Below are 21,772 nucleotides of genomic sequence, written 5' to 3'. Positions count from 1 at the left end.
CGGCCGTGGCTCATTAAACTGATAGTTCGATAATTTTAACATCTGTCAACACCTGCTTTCTTTGGGATTGGAATTATTATATTGTTCTTGAAGTGTGAGGGAATTTTTCCTGTCTCATACATCTTGCTCACTAGGTTGTAGAGTTTTGTTAGGCCTGGCTCTCCCAAGGCTGTCAGTGAAACGGTTTATTTGCAACAGTTAAGTACACCTTCCCACTACTTCTCTACATAGTCGCCGCTCCAACTTCGAGTGCTGTCGTAGTGTTGTACCAACTTTCCAATATCCTCGTAATAGAAAGCAGTCGCCTGCGCTTTCGGCCAGTTATCTGCACTGGTCTGCAGTTCGTTGTCTGTGAAGAAATTTTGTCTTCATAGCCAGCGGTTCTTGTGAGCAGAGACGAAACTCAGGGAAGCCAATTACGGACTGTATTGTGAATGATCAAACGCTTCTCATCGGAAACGCTGCAGGATCGTCCTCGTTGCCCCTGCAGTGTACGCCCGAGAATTGGCATGAAGAAGGAACTGCTCGACAGCTATGTTATGTGGGCTGCATGACACAGGCGAAATCTCTAACCAGGCCCTCTTACTTGGCGCTATTCCCTACGCATCTTTACGTGCTCACTGTTCACTCAAAACTGAAAAGAGCGACGCGACACGATCTACGTGCATACTAGAGACACTACCCAACACATCTGTACAAGTCTTTAGCGGATTTTCCAGTGATTTCCATTTCGCGACCGATCGGAACTTACTTTCTGAACAACCGTCGTAAAAAGATTTTATTTATAGAAACAGTGACTACATGTCTCTGTTACCCTCGGTTAAATTCTGATAACGTCACTCACCATCGTTACGGCCATCTGAATTCCAATCTTTTCTTCCTTGAGATTAATGTGTGTAGATGATGCTAACATTGAACACATATATGGGGTGTAACTTTGATCCTGCAGCCACTATGAATCAAGACAAAATGGAATTAATGACATTAGGTACCAGAGTGCATTGATTTAAATCAATGGGAAAGTTGAAAATTTGTGCCAGGTTGTTCCTGCTTACCAGGCAGATGCACTGAACACTGGTTATCCGGGCACAGTAGCTATCACTACTGCACCGACTACCCTAGCACGTCTCCCGTCAGACCGAAATTCTCAACTTATCGACACACTACAAACGTAATGTGCAAAATTTTCTACTTTCCCTGTTGATTTAAATCAATGTCCATAGGCAGCTAACGTCATTAAGCCATTTGTGTCTTTATTCATAATGGCTACAGGATCAAAATGGTATCTGTTCTTTCGGGAACGTCTGAAAGAATATGACTTATGAACAGACTCTCTGAACGAATAGCCTCAGTACGTTCTGATGAGTCGGGACACAAGCCTACTTTAATAAATAATTACGAAGTCTTATTAATTTAAATTGTAGATAATTATTTCATTGATAAGCGTGACAAAAAAACACTCTTCCAATTTAACAAAATGCTGACGGACTGCACGGGCACTTATGGGCAGTGGTGTTCAAAAAATGGTTCAAATGGCTCTGAGCACTATGGGACTTAACATCTATGGTCATCAGTCCCCTAGAACTTAGAACTACTTAAACCTAACTAACCTAAGAACAGCACACAACATCAGTCATCACAAGGCAGAGAAAATCTCTGACCCCGCCGGGAATCGAACCCAGGAACACGGGCGTGGGAAGCGAGAACGCTACCGCACGACCAAGAGTTGCGGACGGCAGTGGTGTTCTTCTCGTTCACCGTGAAAATAAAATTCCGTTATAAATGTGTGTGAATTATCCACGAACATCTTAGTTTCAAAAATAATGTGCTGTTTGATCTAATAATCGTTCCCTCTTCAGCTCAGGTAGAGTCCTTTGGTAACGACAGAAGAGAGCGCCATACGTACAGCGTACAGATTACTACTCACTCTCCTCAGAAAGGATAGCGAAAGACATTGAGGCATTGTAGAGCGTACATGAAGAAATAACATGAGGATACGAATCCATGTCAGGAAACGGCACTACAGAGCATCAGATATATGACGACCAATACTTTAAAATACGTCACCCACAAATCACTTTGGCACTGGACTTGTGACATTTGGTCAAGATTCGTAAACAACAAATTTTGAAGGAGTACACAGTTTTCTTTAAAATAAAGAACAGAAAATCTAGATATAAATATGAAACTATACAAAACACATATTGTGGTGACTAGGCGAAACTACACTCCTGGAAATTGAAATAAGAACACCGTGAATTCATTGTCCCAGGAAGGGGAAACTTTATTGACACATTCCTGGGGTCAGATACATCACATGATCACACTGACAGAACCACAGGCACATAGACACAGGCAACAGAGCATGCACAATGTCGGCACTCGTACAGTGTATATCCACCTTTCGCAGCAATGCAGGCTGCTATTCTCCCATGGAGACGATCGTAGAGATGCTGGATGTAGTCCTGTGGAACGGCTTGCCATGCCATTTCCACCTGGCGCCTCAGTTGGACCAGCGTTCGTGCTGGACGTGCAGACCGCGTGAGACGACGCTTCATCCAGTCCCAAACATGCTCAATGGGGGACAGATCCGGAGATCTTGCTGGCCAGGGTAGTTGACTTACACCTTCTAGAGCACGTTGGGTGGCACGGGATACATGCGGACGTGCATTGTCCTGTTGGAACAGCAAGTTCCCTTGCCGGTCTAGGAATGGTAGAACGATGGGTTCGATGACGGTTTGGATGTACCGTGCACTATTCAGTGTCCCCTCGACGATCACCAGTGGTGTACGGCCAGTGTAGGAGATCGCTCCCCACACCATGATGCCGGGTGTTGGCCCTGTGTGCCTCGATCGTATGCAGTCCTGATTGTGGCGCTCACCTGCACGGCGCCAAACACGCATACGACCATCATTGGCACCAAGGCAGAAGCGACTCTCATCGCTGAAGACGACACGTCTCCATTCGTCCCTCCATTCACACCTGTCGCGACACCACTGGAGGCGGGCTGCACGATGTTGGGGCGTGAGCGGAAGACGGCCTAACGGTGTGCGGGACCGTAGCCCAGCTTCATGGAGACGGTTGCGAATGGTCCTCGCCGATATCCCAGGAGCAACAGTGTCCCTAATTTGCTGGGAAGTGGCGGTGCGGTCCCCTACGGCACTGCGTAGGATCCTACGGTCTTGGCGTACATTCGTGCGTCGCTGCGGTCCGGTCCCAGGTCGACGGGCACGTGCACCTTCCGCCGACCACTGGCGACAACATCGATGTACTGTGGAGACCTCACGCCCCACGTGTTCAGCAATTCGGCGGTACGTCCACCCGGCCTCCCGCATGCCCACTATACGCCCTCGCTCAAAGTCCGTCAACTGCACATACGGTTCACGTCCACGCTGTCGCGGCATGCTACCAGTGTTAAAGACTGCGATGGAGCTCCGTATGCCACGGCAAACTGGCTGACACTGACGGCGGCGGTGCACAAATGCTGCGCAGCTAGCGCCATTCGACGGCCAACACCGCGGTTCCTGGTGTGTCCACTGTGCCGTGCGTGTGATCATTGCTTGTACAGCCCTCTCGCAGTGTCCGGAGCAAGTATGGTGGGTCTGACACACCGGTGTCAATGTGTTCTTTTTTCCATTTCCAGGAGTGTATTTCGTCCGGTCACAACTGTGGGTTCTTTGATTGCTGCTGTAGAAGATTCAGCACAGCAGAACACATGAAATACTCGTAATAGTTCACTTTATTACATAGATGAATAAAAGATTTACTTAACTTTGACACAATACTTTGCCACAGAATTGCTGGATAATTTACAACTGTCGTGGACTAGGAAGGAATCACTTCATGCACCAAATAACAAGCTGTTCCCTTGAGGTACAACGTTCAACATTAACAACACTACAAGTTCATCTGAAACTTAACTATTCTTTGGTCCTAGACGACGATGCTGACTGCCCCAGATGAGGTCTCTAACTGGGCAGAGCTCTTGCTAGTTTGACACTCTATTGACCTCAGTGTGAGGGCGCTGCTATGTTGAGAGGAGAGGTATGGTCTTCAGGTGTGCCTCCCATACATCGTTTCGCATTGCAGTGAGGCCTCGCTAATGTCTGCGGTATTGGTTCGCGTTGCGAACTTTGGTGTGACAACGCGATCTCTGTACGGTACCCCACATATTTACGACAAATGAGCATGAAATGCCAGAATCAAAGGGAGAAGTTTCTGGAGTGCCTTCGTTCAATACTGCAGCATGCTAGACACTTGCATACTATTGATTGGCTTACCTGAAGATGCATGGCATGTTGCCAGCATCTTCATTCCCTGCATTCTTCCTGCAAAATAAGTACTCATCTGGCTCCACAAGAGCTACTAAATCACATTCTTCAAATGTCTGAATACAAATAAGTGCTGTGAGTTTCATTCTGGCGATTCAGAATTTGATCCCAATATATCCGATGCTCTGTGCCGCCGTTGGACGACGTTTCAAAAGATGCGCTCCTATAATCAATTTGTTCCTGTACGCACTCCCTTCAATACTCTGAACTTCGTCGCTATCATTTAGAAACAGCCTGTGTAGTTACTTCCCCAGAGCAAGTCAGACTCGATAGTTTATTATCATCCTGAAAAGTAATCAACATGTCAAGGCGTCTCATGCTGTTGACTAGGACGCAAGCTAGCTCAGTTTGATTTACACCCATCACTTTCGACGAACAGTTTCGACAGTGTTGCTCGATTTGGATATCGCGACTCATCGCTATTTGAGATATCGCATTGCATTGTTCCAACGCCCATGAAAATCACCGTTCTCTTTGAAATTCGGTGAACGGATGCAAACGCATGAGATGGTTGCCTCTGAACATGATACTGAGGCAGTTCTGGAAGATATCGCTGCTCATCGATTATGGCAGAGGGTACTTTGTGCACCACTGTCATTTCCCCCTTTTCGTATCGTGAATGGTTCGCGGGAAGAACGATTGCTGATAAGCCTGTCTGTGAGGTCGAATCTCTCTAATTTTACTTTCATGGTCTTTTCCCGATATACACGTGCGAGGAAGCAATGTATTCGTTCCGTCATTGTCTCATTTTGTTACGTGGATGCCTCTCTAATTTTACCTTGATTGTCTTTTCGCGAGATATATAGTGCTTGCTTCGCGGCTTCGTTGTGTGTTGCAGATCCGGAAATCTTGCTTCAGTTTGTAATTCAAGTTGTCAATAAAATTCGTCATAATTTTTGTTGTAGTTCTATTGCTTACGGATTACTTTGGAGCTCAATAACAGTTAATTGGTGGTCCCTATCGCATTCTGCCCTTGAAAACACGTTGCAATCTACAAATGAAATTTACCAATACTTCACTTGCATGTACTTAAGATGATGTTGTAAAAGTAGCTTGTAAAGGAAGAGATTTTGAAGAAATTGTAGGTCTATACTTTGTTGACGTTTGTATGAAGGAAAAGCTCAGTAATTTCTCGAATTCAAGCCAAGTGTATGATGTCAGAGACACCAGGAATTAAGTGTCTTGTGTTCTTTTTAGGGTATCGTACCTCAATCGGTAAAAACGGAAACCTTAAAGGATCACTTTTTTGTCCGTCTGTCTGTCAGTCTGTCTGTCGGTCCGACTGTTAAAAATCCCTTTTCTCAAGAATGGTTCGACGTATTAAGTAGAAATTTATGTCACGCATTAAGGTCTACGGTCCTTGACACAGTAAAAAATTGAAACTTTTAAGCCAGTGCGATCAAATGATACGCTCATTTACGACACATATTTTGATACTCGCAAACTCACTCATCGAAACCCATAAGGAACTTCCCGTTGACCTAGAACTATGAAAATTGTCAAGAAGCAATATTTCACATTACAGCTAAAGTAAAAAACCGGAAAATTATTAATTTGTAATAATTACACACGAAAATTTCTTTTTGCTAATCGTTATCTGACTTACTGTCTGTCCGTCCGTCTCTTAAGACCTCTTTTTCTCAGGGACGGGATGACGTATCACCTTGATACTTATGTTGAATACTAAGGTATATTGCCCTTTGGCTATGTGGTAAATATAAGCTTCCAAGTTGATGAAATCAAAAGATATGGGCATTTATTTCCCAAATTTTGAGACTCGCATATTCACTGCTTAATACCTATAGGGTATTTCATATTGATCTAGAATCATGACATATGTCAAGAAGCAAAGTTTCTCAGTAAAATTAAAGTAAAAATTCCACAAATTGTTAATTTGTAATTATAGCAAGGGAATAAAAAGTTTTGGAAAGGTGTAAACAGATGTTTGTGAAAATGCTAAGTTGTGATTTACCTGTTACTGTGCTCTGTGTGCCAGAAAATGAAATCGCCAATAGAAATGTTCATTTCTCGATTCTTAACCCTACTGTCACACACACAGCTAATGTACATAACCTATCAGTTGATGCATAAGTAACTGTATAATGCACCTGATGATGGCAGCATGCTGCCGAAATGCATTGTGCTAATAAAATATTAGTAAAAAGTGACTGCAGCAATATAAATTATTTCACATAATCTTATAATACAGTCGCAGACCTCAAACGACATCCTTATAACATGGATAAATTTATAATTTGTCATCTGACTGTCTGTCTGGCCGTCTGTCTGCCATGATCCCTTTTCTCGGGAGCGGATACACGTTTCAAGTTAACATTTACGTCATATACTAGCGTCTACGGTCTCTTGACGGAGTAAAAGATTTAACTTTCTAAGTCAATGCAATCAAAATATACGGCCATTTATGTCACATATTTTCGTACTCACAAACTCATTCATCAAAACTCATAGAGTACTTCCCGTCAACCTGGAATCACGAAATTCGTCAAGAAGCAAGGTTTCACAGTACTACTAATGGAAAAATCGGAGAATTTAATTTGTAATTATAACATACGAAAATTTTTTTTGGCTATTTGTTATCTATTTGAATGTCTGTCTGTCCGTTAATACTCCTTTTCCTCAGGAACGGGGACAGACGTATCAACTTGAAACTTACGTTGAATTCTAAGTTACTGGCGATGTAGTAAAGTTAATACAATCAAATAAAGTAAAGTTAATACAATCAAGAGACATGGCCGTTTACGTCCTAAATTTTGATATTCGCAAACTTACTCATCAAATCATATAGGCTACTTCCCGTTAGCTCAGAATCATGATATTTGACAAGAAGAAAAGTTTCACAGTAAAACTTAAAGAAAACTCCTAAAATTCTTAATTTGTTATTATAAACTAGAAAACAGTTTTTGGTAATTTATTATCTGCCTGTCTGTCTGCCCGTCCGTCTATTAAGAGTCCGTTATCTCAGGAATGGGTAGTCGTGTCAGTGTGACATTTATGTCACATTCCTGGTCTATGGTGTCTTGATGGTGTAACACATTTAACCTTATAAGTCAATGGAATCAAGACTCCGTTATCTCAGGAACGGGTAGTCGTGTCAGGCTCACGTTTATGTCACATTCCTGGTATATGGTCTCTTGATGGTGTAACACATTTAACCTTATAAGTCAATACAATCAAAAGATACGGCCATTCACGTCACATATTTTGAAACAAACTCACCCATCAAAACCTATGTGGTACCTCCCGATGACCTAGAATCATTAAATCTGGTAAGAAGTTAGGTGTCACAGTACAAGTAAAGGAAAAAATACGAAAATTGCTAATTTGTAAATATATAATACGAAAAAATTATTTTTTTTATCATTTGTTATCTGACTGTGTGTCTCTTCGACTTTTAAACTCTTTTCCGCAGGAACAGGTTGACGTATCAAGTTGAAATTTATTTCTCATATTAAGGTCTATGGTCCTTTGGTGGTGTAAAACCTTTAAGCTTCTAAGTCAATGCAGTCGAAAGATAAGGCGATTTATGTCAAATATTTTACACTCGCAAACTCATTTAAACCAGTATGGTGTTTCCCGTTGACCTAGAATCATGATTTTGACAAACAAGGCTTCACAGTACATCAAAGGAAAAATTACGGAAATTGTTAATTTCTAATCATATAAAAATATTTTTGTCAGTTCTTACCCAATTGAACACTGGCAAAAGAAGTTCAGTTTATGTGAAATTTTCATAACTTAAAATTGTATATAATGCTGTTACTGCATTCAAAAAATCCTTCGCAAGTAATATTAGTATCATTCTAGGATGACAACCAAATATATCCCGTAAAAAAGGCAAAATGATTAGGGGTTAATGAGCAGTGGATGACGAGGTCATTATAGACGGAGCAAAATCTTGAATTAGCCGTGTTCTTCTGATATCTGTTTTTTGGATTGTAGAGATTCGCGAACGCTGTTGTTGAAAAACAAGGAACAATATGATTTAAACAGTGAAACGTTTTCTAATAAACGAGAAGAAATATGTCGCTTACTTACACTGAAGCAACTGTAGACGGTGTCATTTAGTTGAATCACCTTCCGATTATCCACTAATCGATATAGTGTACGGTATCTAGCAAAGTGACATTGAAATGTATATGACATTAACGGAAAACCCGCCTATTATTAATACAGACACCGACAGCTCTTTGCAAAATTTATATGAACAAACCAGTGTGATTATTTTTAGAACATTAACGTACCCGTTACACCCAAATAAGCGAAGAACATGTGGTTAACGCCGACGAAAGCACTGGCGAGACTGCGTCAGCCTAGCAAGGTCAACGACCACGGCGCAATTCACAGATGCTCCCCGTCTCCCTAGAATTTTTTCGTACATTCTGGATGCCCATATTGTAAAAAGTCTTAGAGGAAGAATACACGTAACAACAAGCGAACAGACTCCAGCCGCAACGAATAAAGCGGGTAAAAACACACTTAGTAAAAAAATATCATAAAGACACAGTCCAGAAACCGTAAGGATGATGTTATTCGGCTATCAGTTTCTCACGAGCAAAAGAGCGCCAAGAAATTGTATGAAAAGCCTTACACGAATACCTGTTACGGCTCGATATGGAAACTAATTCTTCTGAATACGTTTACTTCGAAAAGCTATTCCTGACGGTGAATAAATCACGTTTCCTAATGACTGAATGCAATAAATATCTCGCTACTGACAATTCTGAGCACGTAATGAATGAAATGATTAATTTAGTTGTTATACCTTTGCTGCATAGTTGATAGAAGTAGCAAGAGTGCAGTTTCACGCGAATATTATAGTACTTCTCAGTTGCACATTTGAGAACGTGTGAACTGCATGAACGTATCCACTACCAGTGCCAAATTGACTGCTCAACAGGGTTTCGCCCAACAACTGTTACCCGGTTGAAAAGTACATCTGAAACTTCGCCAGCAATTAATGTATTAGAGCAATTTTGTCGAATTATAAAAATTAAGGTAAGTATCGAGTGCCACCCTCTGTTTATTTTATTTTATTTTATTTTCAGCTTCTTTCATCCCCTGTTCACGATACCAGAGTGGGCTATTATACAACTTAGTTCTTTACCATAAAATTTCAGGACACGGTTAACTGTGGTGAATGTTGGGACAGAACTTTGCAGTCCCTGCGTTCGCCTGATAACCAAGGGAAATCTCACGAAAATCTCCGTCAGATCCAAGGGATTGCAGCTATGAACAGTGTAATGAGGAGAATTTTCTTATGTAGATTCCTTATCGCCCATTACGAAAGAAAGAGGTGCATTTGGTCACAGTTAACATTTGAACCCAATGTTCTCCATATCTCCCAGGTTTTCCCCGCAGTACTTGATCCAATTATTACATCCCATTAACTTCAAATCCACTCCATTCCGAAATGGATGGTGTATATTAAAGTGTAAGACATTTTCCTACCACAAGAAGTTTAACTGACGTTTACTCTTTCGTTCTCTGTACTAAGTACCACCATCATTTGACATGCACACAGAAATGCGCAAATATGATAAATACATAGAGACACGGAAAAAACATAACAGGATGTTTCCTTCTATACACAAATATACTTCCGTTGAAATGTACACATCCATAAAATCTCTTCACATTTAACTCTCAGGCGAACTCTGTGTCAGGGAAAGCATTTTAAGTTTCAAAATTCAGCACTGAAATAAATATAAATTTAGCACAGAATATGAAAAGGAGAAAATATCGATCTAGCGGAAGCGATACGACATGAATCGACCAGACCTCCATAGTGTCATTCTGAAATGCGGAAAATTAAAGCACTCCACCTATTACTCTTACATCCGATATCATTAGGGTACAACCTTGAAATTTCACCACAATACTGTCCAACGCCTCTTCGTGGCGATTGTGAGCGGCGGTGTGTGTGAAATGTTTTCCTTGGACATTGATAGAAATTCGTGTGATTCAACGCTGGGCATCGCGGGCATGACCTCCACCGCAGAGGCGTCAAAAGAAGATTTAAAATGTGCGTAAGAAGAGCTGTGACGCCCCTTCCATCGTTTAACATGTCCACTGTGGAGTTGGGCAGAACTGTGGTGAAATTTGGTACCAATGGGACAATATTAACCCATTTTATGCCTCACATGAAATTCAGATCTGTGGCCTTTTTTTCATGTGTCGAGACGCTGGTGTTTGAAACGTCGTCAGCCCGAGGATGACATCGCAGGGCGCCACGATTTTGTACGATTACAGAGGAAGGATGTAGGCAGTTTGAGTCATAATTCAAACTTACGCGGAGCAATGGGAAATAATTACAAGGTTTCGAAAAAATGATCTTTTAACTCAGTTGCACAGTGTATCTCGCATTCATAAGACTGTCCCTTGTACTAGGTAAGCAGTGATGTCAGCAAATAAATGCACAACTGTCATTATTTTGTTCCATGACACGGGAATATTCTCTAGTTAAAATTAATCTAATTCACTTCTTTTGGTCACAGAAACAATTTATGTTTACTTTACTTATCTCACTACGTTTTCATACTGGATGCACTACACAAAGTAATTACTTTGCATGTTCCAGCAGTCACAAAAACACATTTAGAATGCTATTCTATTCACTGGTGTCGCTTCCTCTGAGCACATAAATACTTTATATCTCAGCGAATATCTCTCTGCGCACCAAAAACTACGTTACGCACGAAGCATCAATATTGTCTTGGTATTTAACTTATTACTTCACACATAAATATACTCTTATCAATGCTTTATTCATTAAGTTATGACATTACTCTCCTTTCTGATCTCAAATTCCTACATAAGTGAAGCAAAATGTCTCATTTTGAATTTAAGCAACGCCCAGCTCACACGAGTGTCAATGAATTATTCTGTCATCTTTAACACCCAAAGGAAAATAGCTTGCTAAGCTATTGACAAGTCTAGGCGTCATTGGTATTTCATACATGCACACACTACATTATTAGCAGAATGATGGTGCACTTATGTGAAAAACATACATAGAATGAATGAATGAATGAATGAATTTAATCGTCACACTCTGAAAAATAAACAAGCTTACCACTAATAAAAACAAAAACTCACTGTCATCCTTCATAGAAAAGGTCGAGGCCTGATTCTTCTAAAACAAACATACATATTATTAGTCACAGGAAGGACTCTGATAATAATTAGTTGACGTTAAACAGCGAAATATAGGTTCATAAGCTCTGAATGTTTTTACAATATACTCCCAGCATTGTCCGTCGTCAGTCTTTCCCTACGAATAAGTGTTTTCGTAGAGTTGTATGAGAATAGAAAACTGCAGTTTAGAAACAAGGAAAAAGTTAGACTTAACTCGGAGTTGACAAACATATACAACACAAAAAAAATGAACACATTTAGAATAAATTTCGATAACCAAATTTTTTCTTTCCGCTTATATTCATTTGGTTTCTCCGAAAAGATATACGAAGGAGGAGGAGATTAGTGTTTAACATTCCGTCGACAACGAGGTCATTAGAGACCGAACACAAGCGCAGATTAGGGAAGGATGGGGAAGCGAATCGTCCGTGGCCATTCAAGGGAACCATACCGGCTCTTGCCTGAAGCGATTTAGGGAAATCACGGAAAACCTAAATCAGGCTGGCCGGACGCGGGTTTGAACTATAGTCCTTCCGAATCAAGTCCACTGTGCTAACCACTGCACCAACTCTCTCGTTAAATATGCAAAACATGTCTCAGCGCTTGATACTGCAAATCAGTCCATCCTTACTGTGCTCAACTACGCAACTTTCACAACCGTTAAGACTTTCCCTGACTGATTTAATTCATCTCATTTTAAATTTGTTTGCTATTTTGTTAAATAGTTACGTTATTGTAGATCTATGCCTGCCATGTGATAAAAAACGTTTACATTGTGCAACAGCAACGAGCCACAAGTCGATTTTCGTTTACTTTGCTGGATACGCACCGTTACCAGTTTCGAATTTACACTCTCATTGTCAGATGGCTTGCATGTTTTTATCAAAACACACACTACATTGATTTACAAGTCAGTTACCTCGAAATACCCACCTGAAGCATTTGCTTGCACCTTATTTCTTCAATAAATAAAATTCTCGTTGTTCTTGAAGTTTTCATATTCCCTCGTAATGATCTTCATTATTATTCAAGTACGTTGGGCAACAACACAGATTACCGAGACGCACCACGTGATTTGACTGATGAAAAAAAAAAATGGTTTACTCACAGTGACACTATATATAACGAACAAACATGTTGCCGTATATCTGATAGTTTCTTACATTTACACGAAATGTTCGTTGCTGAGATGCTATCACTAGCGTAGGGTGTGGTTCAAAATGCATTTGCTGCTTGCCGCAAAGTAATCAAAGCATTAGAAATCCTACAATACCACAGGGTATCGATATCTTCGTTTACATAAATAAAAACTGTGTCCATAAAAATCAGTTATATTTCACGTCTAAATATTTATATTCCATCTATTTCAAATAATCTTAAAGTTTGAATATAAAAGTATTGTAAATTCAATTTCATTGATTTTCCTGAACTCGTACCAGCAATTGTCTCTGCCTGACAAAGATGTAAACTCTTTGCTTTGTACAGTTGAGTCGTTTTGTGAGACAGCAGAAAGCAGATATACTTTTTCTTTGCCTGTTCAAACTGTGCGGCCATTACATGTGAAACGTTGCAGGGTGCAAATTTCAGATACTTCATTTAATGTAATACTTCGAGAATGACCCGATTTTCACAATCCTTTCATCTGTTAACTTTCTCCGTATTAGAAGAAAACCTGCAGACGTTATCACGCCGCGAAAGAAGATATCGAAGCCAACATCAAGATAATCAGCTAAGCAGAACTTCTTATTTTCATATGTGGATGTGTTCATCGATGCAACTCACTTCAAAATAATGATTAACGTCCGGTCTGAGGACAAGTCATTTAATATGCAGTATTGAAGTGCCACATTACACTGCTCAGACTCTATGCACTTAGAAATACTGTATTCAATGTTAATATTTTCTTGTCCTCTCGCCATTTTCATTTGTCTTCTGTTCTAACAGCATCAGGTTGAGTAGTATTGTGCTTTTGCATGATAAACTGTTTTTCATTTACAGTTTAGTTTACATGCGTTATTCACGTATATCGATGGAAGTAAAACTTCCGTAAACTACAGTAGACTATCTCAAGTGGGCGTAGGTTACGGTAGTTTTCCTGGTAGCTTTGGTCGGTTAAGGTCGTACCTGAGTTACCTGTGAGTTAGGTATGTTGCATACAAATTGGGCGTCGTCTCTTAACGACTGCTTTCTTTACGTATGCAATTAGTGTCTTACTAGATTCCCCTAAAAACCGGAAGTGACGAACCGTCTCCAAAGTAGAAACTGAGTGAGGATATATAAAGGTCTGGGTAACCGAGGTTCTACATGAATGAATAAAATTTTCAATAACAGCTGTTTATACACACATCAAAAAAAGTTTTGCATCACCTCAGTTCCGAGAGTACCGGAACCTGTACAGAAAATTGGAATAGAGATCAACATAAACATCATTTATTGCTCATGAAAATCACACATTGCATGTTGTACCACCATAAAGCGAGACCTTCAGAGGTCCAGATTGCTGTACACATTGGTACTTCTAATACCCAGTAGCACGTTCTCTTGCACTGATGCATGCCTGTATTCGTCGTGGCATACTATGCACAAGTTCATCGAGGCACTGTTGGTCCACATTGTCCCACTCCTCAAGAGCGATTCGGCGTAGATCCCTCAGAGTGGTTGGTGGATCACGTCGCCCATAAACAGACCTTTTCAATCTATCCCAGGGATGTTCGATAAGGTTCATGTCCGGAGAGCAAGCTGGCCACTCTAGTCTGGCGATGTCGTTATCCTGATGGAAGTTATTCACAAGATGTGCACAATGGGGACGCGAATTTTCGTCCATGAAGACGAATGCCTCGCCAATATGCTGCTGATATGGTTGCACTATCGGTCGGAGGATGGCATTCACGTATCGTACAGCCGTTACGGCGCCTTCCATGACCACCAGCGCGTACGTCGGTCCCACATAATGCCGTCCCAAAACAGCAGGGATCCTTCACCTTGCTGTACTCGCTGGACAGTGTGTCTAAGGCGTTCAGTCTGACCGGGTTGCCTCCAAATAGGTCTGCAACGATTGTCTGGTTGAAGGCATATGCGACACTCATCGGTGAAGAGAACGTAATGCCAATCCTGAGTGGTCCATTCGCCATGTTGTTGGGCCCATCTGCACAGCACTGCATGGTGTCGTGGTTGCAAAGATGGACCTCGTCATGGACGTCAGGAGTGAAGTTGGGTATCATGCAGCCTATTTTTCACAGTATGAGTCGTAACACGACGTCCTGTGGCTGCACGAAAGCATTATTCAACATGGTGGCGTTGCTGTCAAGGTTCCTCCGAGCCATAATCCACTGCATAATCCACTGTATAATCCACTGTATTAGTAGCCCTTGGGCGCCCTGAGGGAGGCATGTCATCGACAGTTCCTGCTTCTCTGTATCTCCTCCATGTGCGAACAACATCGCTTTGGTTCACTCCGAGACGCCTGGCCACTGCCCTTGTTGAGAGCCCTTCCTGACACAAAGTAACAATGCGGACATGACCGAACCGCGGTATTGACCGTTTAGGCATGGTTGAACTACAGACTACACGAGCCGCGTACTTCCTTCCTGGTGGAATGACTGGAATTTATCGGCTGTCTGGTCCCCTCCGTCTAATAGGCGCTGCTCATGCATGGTTGTTTACATCTTTGGGCGGGTTTAGTGACACCTCTGAAGAGTCAAAGGAACTGTGTCTGTGATACAACATCCACACTCAACGTCTATCTTAGGGAGTTCTGGGAACCGGGCTGATGCAAAACTTTTTTTGATGGGCGTGTATTTTGAAAATTCACAGAGAAACTGAATAAATGGTATTAAATAGGAAACACTTTCTTGATGTACTGAAAATTACTGATAGAATATTCAGTCAATATTAAGTAAGTTGTTTGATAAGATGGGACATTTCAGAAATCACCGAAACTCTAAGATGAAATAGCCTTCCTAAATACGTTTATGGAACTAATTTAGTTCTTCCTCCACTAACAATACCTCGCTTTCGAAACTAAATAGTAACTTCATGTGGGATAATTAATGTTTTCCTTTTTCTGTGTACTCACTAACCTTTTACCTACCACAGTTCTGTTAAGGATACAGTAGAGCTAAAATCAAGTGTGTATAAGAACATACGTGGTACGCTAATTAACACTAGAGTGCAATGATTCTACACACAATTTAATGATTAAGTAAATGAGTAACTATCCTATGGCTTACAAGCTTCTATCGACTTTCAGACCTGACAATCTTTCAATGACTCATACGGTAACAACATTACTTCATTGCTGTAGTGAATTCTTACAACGCATCGTGATGGTGAACATTCCTAATCTTGTAAATTGGTCTGTAATTTACGGGAACGACTGGGCAGACAGAGAAGTACGGTGTACATGATGGTGGTATTTGTTAGATATTTCGGTGGTATTATAAGATTACCTTCTGAAAACAGCCCTACCATCGTTACTCTACGTATGTAATAATACTTAATATAACGGGTCGTGTTTCACCTTTAAAATCCGATGGATGATATTACGTCTCTGATTAGGATTAATTACAGTTATGTGTACTCAGTAAGGACCCTTTTCGCATAAAATGAATTAATTCCCTTGCTTCATAAATAGCTTACAATTTATGCCAAATAAAATAACAGACCCAGTTAAATAGCTACTCGTTTCGTTTAGAGATTTTCTTTTCCAGAGCAGGGGACTTGTATAGCCGTCAGCACCTTGTATCACGCTGTCAAACTCGCTTATATGTCATGCGGGCTGCAGTATACTTTGTGACAGGCGCTCTTCGTCAAGTGTCTCTCAACAACCTTCTGCTTTTTAAACGAATGTAGGCAGAAAATATCTGCTTTCACTTTGTCCACAAGGGATACGTAAGTTTCACCTTTAGTCACGAAAATAACTCAGCACATTAGGAATTCGCGAGACACTCACTGTACAATGTGATTATTTTTGGGCTAACTCGTCAAGCCAAGCTAACGTGTTCCGAACCCAAGAATGTGTAATAAAAGTTGTTTGCGGTGTGAGCCCTAGAGCGTCCTGCAGAAGTCTGTTTAGGAAACTAGAAAACCCAAGTATTACTTACTAGTAATTCTGTTCCTTGGTGAAATTTGTCTCGTTTTCAAACCAGCAGCTAAGTTCATGGAATCAATACTAGAAATGAGAATAATCCTCAAAAATATTTACATTCATTTACTTTGGTCCAGAAATGTGTCCATTACTCAGGAAAACACACTTTCTAGTAGCCATAAAAAGTTTAACTACCAATAAAGTTCAGTTTAAGAGGTGCCTAAAGGATTTATTTGTGCCGACTCCTTCTACTCCACTGATGATTTTCTTAGCAGAGCCGACTAATGTGTATATGTTATTAATAATATCAAATAATGCAAGTATTACGTGCAATCTGACTCCTGTACAAAGTCAGTGCATAAATGCGACCATTGTAAATAAGTGCTATAAAATGATTTTTTCTATTTGATGCTGCATGGCTGCAATAGACGAAGAATTGTCGTATGCATCTCACTGTACGGAACATTCGCTTGTTTTGTGACAAGTTTGATAACATACTTTAAATGAAAATATGTTTAAGATTTTTTGACTTATTTCAAATCTATGATGATCATTTCATCTGCGATCTGTGGAAGGTGCATTAGCATAGCTTTTTGTTTTCTTTGTAAATATTAATCGTGTATTCTTGTTTTGTGGACATGTCCTAAATCCTGGAAGATCTCCTGACTGTGGACCTAAGGGAACGGATAGTACATTTAGTCATCTAATGTAATCTCAACACTATGATTTTGTAAGAACTACACGTTTACTGAAATTTGGTTTATAATCATTGGATGTAGAATCAAGAAAGTTCAGTACAATACTGAGTATCAGCGAGATAACTCTGCAAACGAACGAAAGAGCACAACGATATGTTTGAGAGGATCATAACTGCATATCTTATTCAAGAGACGATCAAATCAGTGTGTACATCGATCGAAATCTCGTGACACCCGTACGTTAGAGCTGATGAAGCTGTTAGATTAAAAACGAGGGGAACGTAAGAAAATATGTTTCGAACGTGTTAAAATAAAAATGTCGTCATTTCCTTAGCCTCGTTGCTGGCATCTTTAGCTATCAGCTACTTCAGTACGCTTTACTTCTTCCCATCTAGCCAAAGCGCATTAACATCAGTAAACAAATATTTTAAACTCCGAGTCCAATATCTTTAGGTACCACATAAATGCATTTATGAAAAACATATTTAGAAAGAATGACCATATTTAAGAGAGAGAATCTCTGCTGCCTCGGCGTATGAACTCGGCAAGAGTTGCACGTGACTGAGATGCCATCAGATATTGTCCTGGCCATATCAGTGCATACAACGTGTAACTTATGAGATGTCATCAGACTTAATGGCAGTGAAATTATGGAGACAAATGTGGAATGAAATCGATAGCCTAGAGGCTATTATCTTTTTTTAAGTCTCTGAATGACGAGCATGGTATCCCGAGGCATTGCAGTTACTCTGGCTCGTGGCACTTTAACCACCTGTAAGCCCGAGAACATTTTACTAAATGTTACTGCCACAAGACTCTGCATTCTGTTAGTTAGTTAGTTACATGTGCCATATACCATTTGAATGATTTTTTATCAGCATAATGTGGGACGAGTTGTTGTTGTTGTTGTTGTAGTCTTCAGTCCTGAGACTGGTTTGATGCAGCTCTCCATGCTACTCTATCCCGTGCAAGCTTCTTCATCTCCCAGTACCTACTGCAACCTACATCCTTCTGAATCTGCTTAGTGTATTCATCTCTTGGTCTCCCTCTACGATTTTTACCCTCCACGCTGCCCTCCAATGCTAAATTAGTGATCCCTTGATGCCTCAAAACATGTCCTACCAACCGATCCCTTCTTCTAGTCAAGTTGTGCCACAAACTTCTCTTCTCCCCAAACCTATTCAATACCTCCTCATTAGTTACGTGATCTACCCACCTTACCTTCAGCATTCTTCTGCAGCACCACATTTCGACAGCTTCTATTCTCTTCTTGTCCAAACTGGTTATCGTCCATGTTTCACTTCGATACATGGCTACACTCCATACAAATTCTTTCAGAAACGACTTCCTGACACTTAAATCTATACTCGATGTTAACAAATTTCTCTTCTTCAGAAACGATTTCCTTGCCATTGCCAGTCTACATTTTATATCCTCTCTACTTCGACCATCATCAGTTATTTTTCTCCCGAGATAGCAAAACTCCTTTACTACTTTAAGTGTCTCATTTCCTAATCTAATCCCCTCAGCATCACCCGATTTAATCTGACTACATTCCATTATCCTCGTTTTGCTTTTGTTGATGTTCATCTTATATCCTCCTATCAAGACACTGTCCATTCCGTTCAACTGCTCTTCCAAGTCCTTTGCTGTCTCTGACAGAATTACAATGTCATCGGCGAACCTCAAAGTTTTTACTTCTTCTCCATGAATTTTAATACCTACTCCGAATTTTTCTTTTGTTTCCTTTACTGCTTGCTCAATATACAGATTGAATAACATCGGGGAGAGGCTACAACCCTGTCTCACTCCTTTCCCAACCACTGGGACGAGTTAGTTAACAGGATATGTTTACATTATTTGTGTTAATGTTAATGAACACCTCTTTTCATCTTACTAATGCAACTAAGCTTAAAAACTTTCTTATTATTATTATTATATTTTTCAGCAGTCTACCAGTTTCTAAATAAAAATTTCTATAGCTGCATACTGAATTCCTTTCTGAGCCTGAGCCACTGAGAACTTCAATAACGGGTAATAAAGTCACTTTTTCCTCTAGTGTTGTAGGTATGGACATCACTATTCCTCTCAAATTGTTCAAAAAATGGCTCTGAGCACTATGGGACTCAACTGCTGTGGGCATAAGTCCCCTAGAACTTAGAACTACTTAAACCTAACTAACCTAAGGACATCACACACATCCATGCCCGAGGCAGGATTCGAACCTGCGACCGTAGCAGTCGCACGGTTCCGGACTGCGCGCCTAGAACCGCGAGACCACCGCGGCCGGCTCTCAAATTGTGATGGATCATTTGTGACTCATCACAATTAGTACTGTGACGATGCAGTTAAAATCTCTAACTTCTTGTAGTGGGACCTAAATGACGCCAGCGGGTAAACACTACATATTACTTCTCGCTTTCGTTCAAATGGTTCAAATGGCTCTGAGCACTATGGGACTTAACTTCTGATGTCATCAGTCCCATAAAACTTAGAACTACTTAAACCTAACTAAACCTAAGGACATCACACACATCCATACCCGAGGCAGCATTCGAACCTGTGACCGTAGCGGTCACGCGGTTCCAGACTGTAGCGCCTAGAACCGCTCGGCCACTCCGGCCGGCTCTCGCTTTCGTTCTATCACTACTCTCCTCCTAAGTCAAGAGTCATTCCAGATTATTCCAGAAGACATTGATGAGTGCAAATATGTAGAATATGTCAGTAGACTGATTCGTTTGTTTCCGTGACCAACAAATATGTGAAGAGGAAAAGTAGCTAAACTTAATTGCTTCAGAAGCTTGGTAACATGCTTCTGCCAGCTGACATTGTCGTCAGTTTGTGTCTCCAAATATTTAGAGCGTTCTACCCTATTTATTGACTCCTGTTCATGTGCTACATAAGTTGTTGGTATTACTGTTACTAGTTGTTGTATAGAACTGAATATAGCTCTCCGGTGTGGCCATGCGGTTCTAGGCGCTTCAGTTTGGAACCGCGTGACCGCTACGGTTGGCCTGTCGTTTCATAAGCCGGCCACGGTGGCCGAGCGGTTCTAGGCGCATCAGTCCGAACCGCGCTGCTGCTACGGTCGCCGGTTCGAATCCTGCCTCGGGCATGGATGTGTGTGATGTCCTTAGGTTAGTTAGGTTTAAGTAGTTCTAAGTTCTAGGGGACTGATGACCACAGATATTAAGTCCCTTAGTGCTCAGAGCCATTTGAAGCCAAGAACTGAATATAGAGCGTTTTTTTTTTCAAAATTTAAGGAGAGTCCATTTTCTGAGTACCATTTTATAATTTTTAGGAAAATATCATTTACCGTCCTATCATTGCAACACTAGTATCGTCCACAAAACGTACCAATTCTGCTCGTTGAATATTTCATGGGAGTTCATTCACATATACAGTGCGCCCCTCTTAAGTGTCCTCAGGCATATTTTCTCTTGTGTTTCGGCAGAAATTTGCAGTTTCGTTTTTGAAATCTGTAGCTGGAGTCAGTCGAAACAAATGTTGCTCATTACATCTTCCACGCGACAACCTGTATCGATGGAAGAAATCGGCCTGTTTCCGTTAAAAACACTTTTTTTAAGAATTTCTATCCTCATTCTATAGAGTGGTCCAAAAATTGTCTAGTGCGATGTTCGTTTTATCAACATGTATTAACAGGTACAATATAACATGAAGCACCCCAGCATGCGACAGCATCGGACTGACCCGCGCTGACTGCTACCGCCTTTCAGCAGTGTTGCTCAGGCGCTGCTGGAGTACTGGTTATTCTTCCTGTTTACTAGACTAATATTCGGATCTCTCTATCGAATATGCACATAAAATTCTTATTTTAAAATAATGTTGCTTGCAACGTGAAACAAACCGACGTTTTCTGTCGACACTGGGTGCAGTATTTGTTTGGGCTAACTCCATCTACACAATGCAGAAACAAAATGTCTTCAGAAACACAAGGGAAAATGCGCCCGACGACTATTAGGAGAGATGCCGTGTATAAGGAACAAGAGTGGTCTTCTGGAATAAGAGTGAGCATTGTAGTACGTCTTTCCTTCCTGCGGTTCAGTCTTCCTCTCTGACTTAATATTTTTTCAGACTTAGGAGTAGGACATATTCCTTCTTGTCAAACTGGCTTGTATGTGGGACATAGATTACGGCTTTTCCCATTTTTAAACCTTTTTTACAATACATCTACATCTACATGGATACTCTGCAAATCACATTTAAGGCTCTGATTTCTTTTACTTTATCGTGGTGATCGTTTCTCCCTATGTAGGTCGGTGTCAACAAAATATTTTCGCATTCGGAGGATAAAGTTGGTGACTGAAATTTCGTGAGAAGATTCCGTCGCAACGAAAAACGCCTTTCATTTAATGATCTCCTGCCCAAATCATGTATCATTTCAATTACACTCTCTCCCATATTTCGTGATAATACAAAACGTGCTGCCCTCTTTGAACTTTTTCGTTGTACTCCGTCAGTTCTATCTGGGAAGGATCCCA

Source organism: Schistocerca nitens, chromosome 3, assembly GCF_023898315.1.
Source record: "Schistocerca nitens isolate TAMUIC-IGC-003100 chromosome 3, iqSchNite1.1, whole genome shotgun sequence".
In the NCBI taxonomy this organism is placed as follows: Eukaryota; Metazoa; Arthropoda; class Insecta; order Orthoptera; family Acrididae; genus Schistocerca; species Schistocerca nitens.
Note: the sequence above shows the minus strand (reverse complement) of the source record.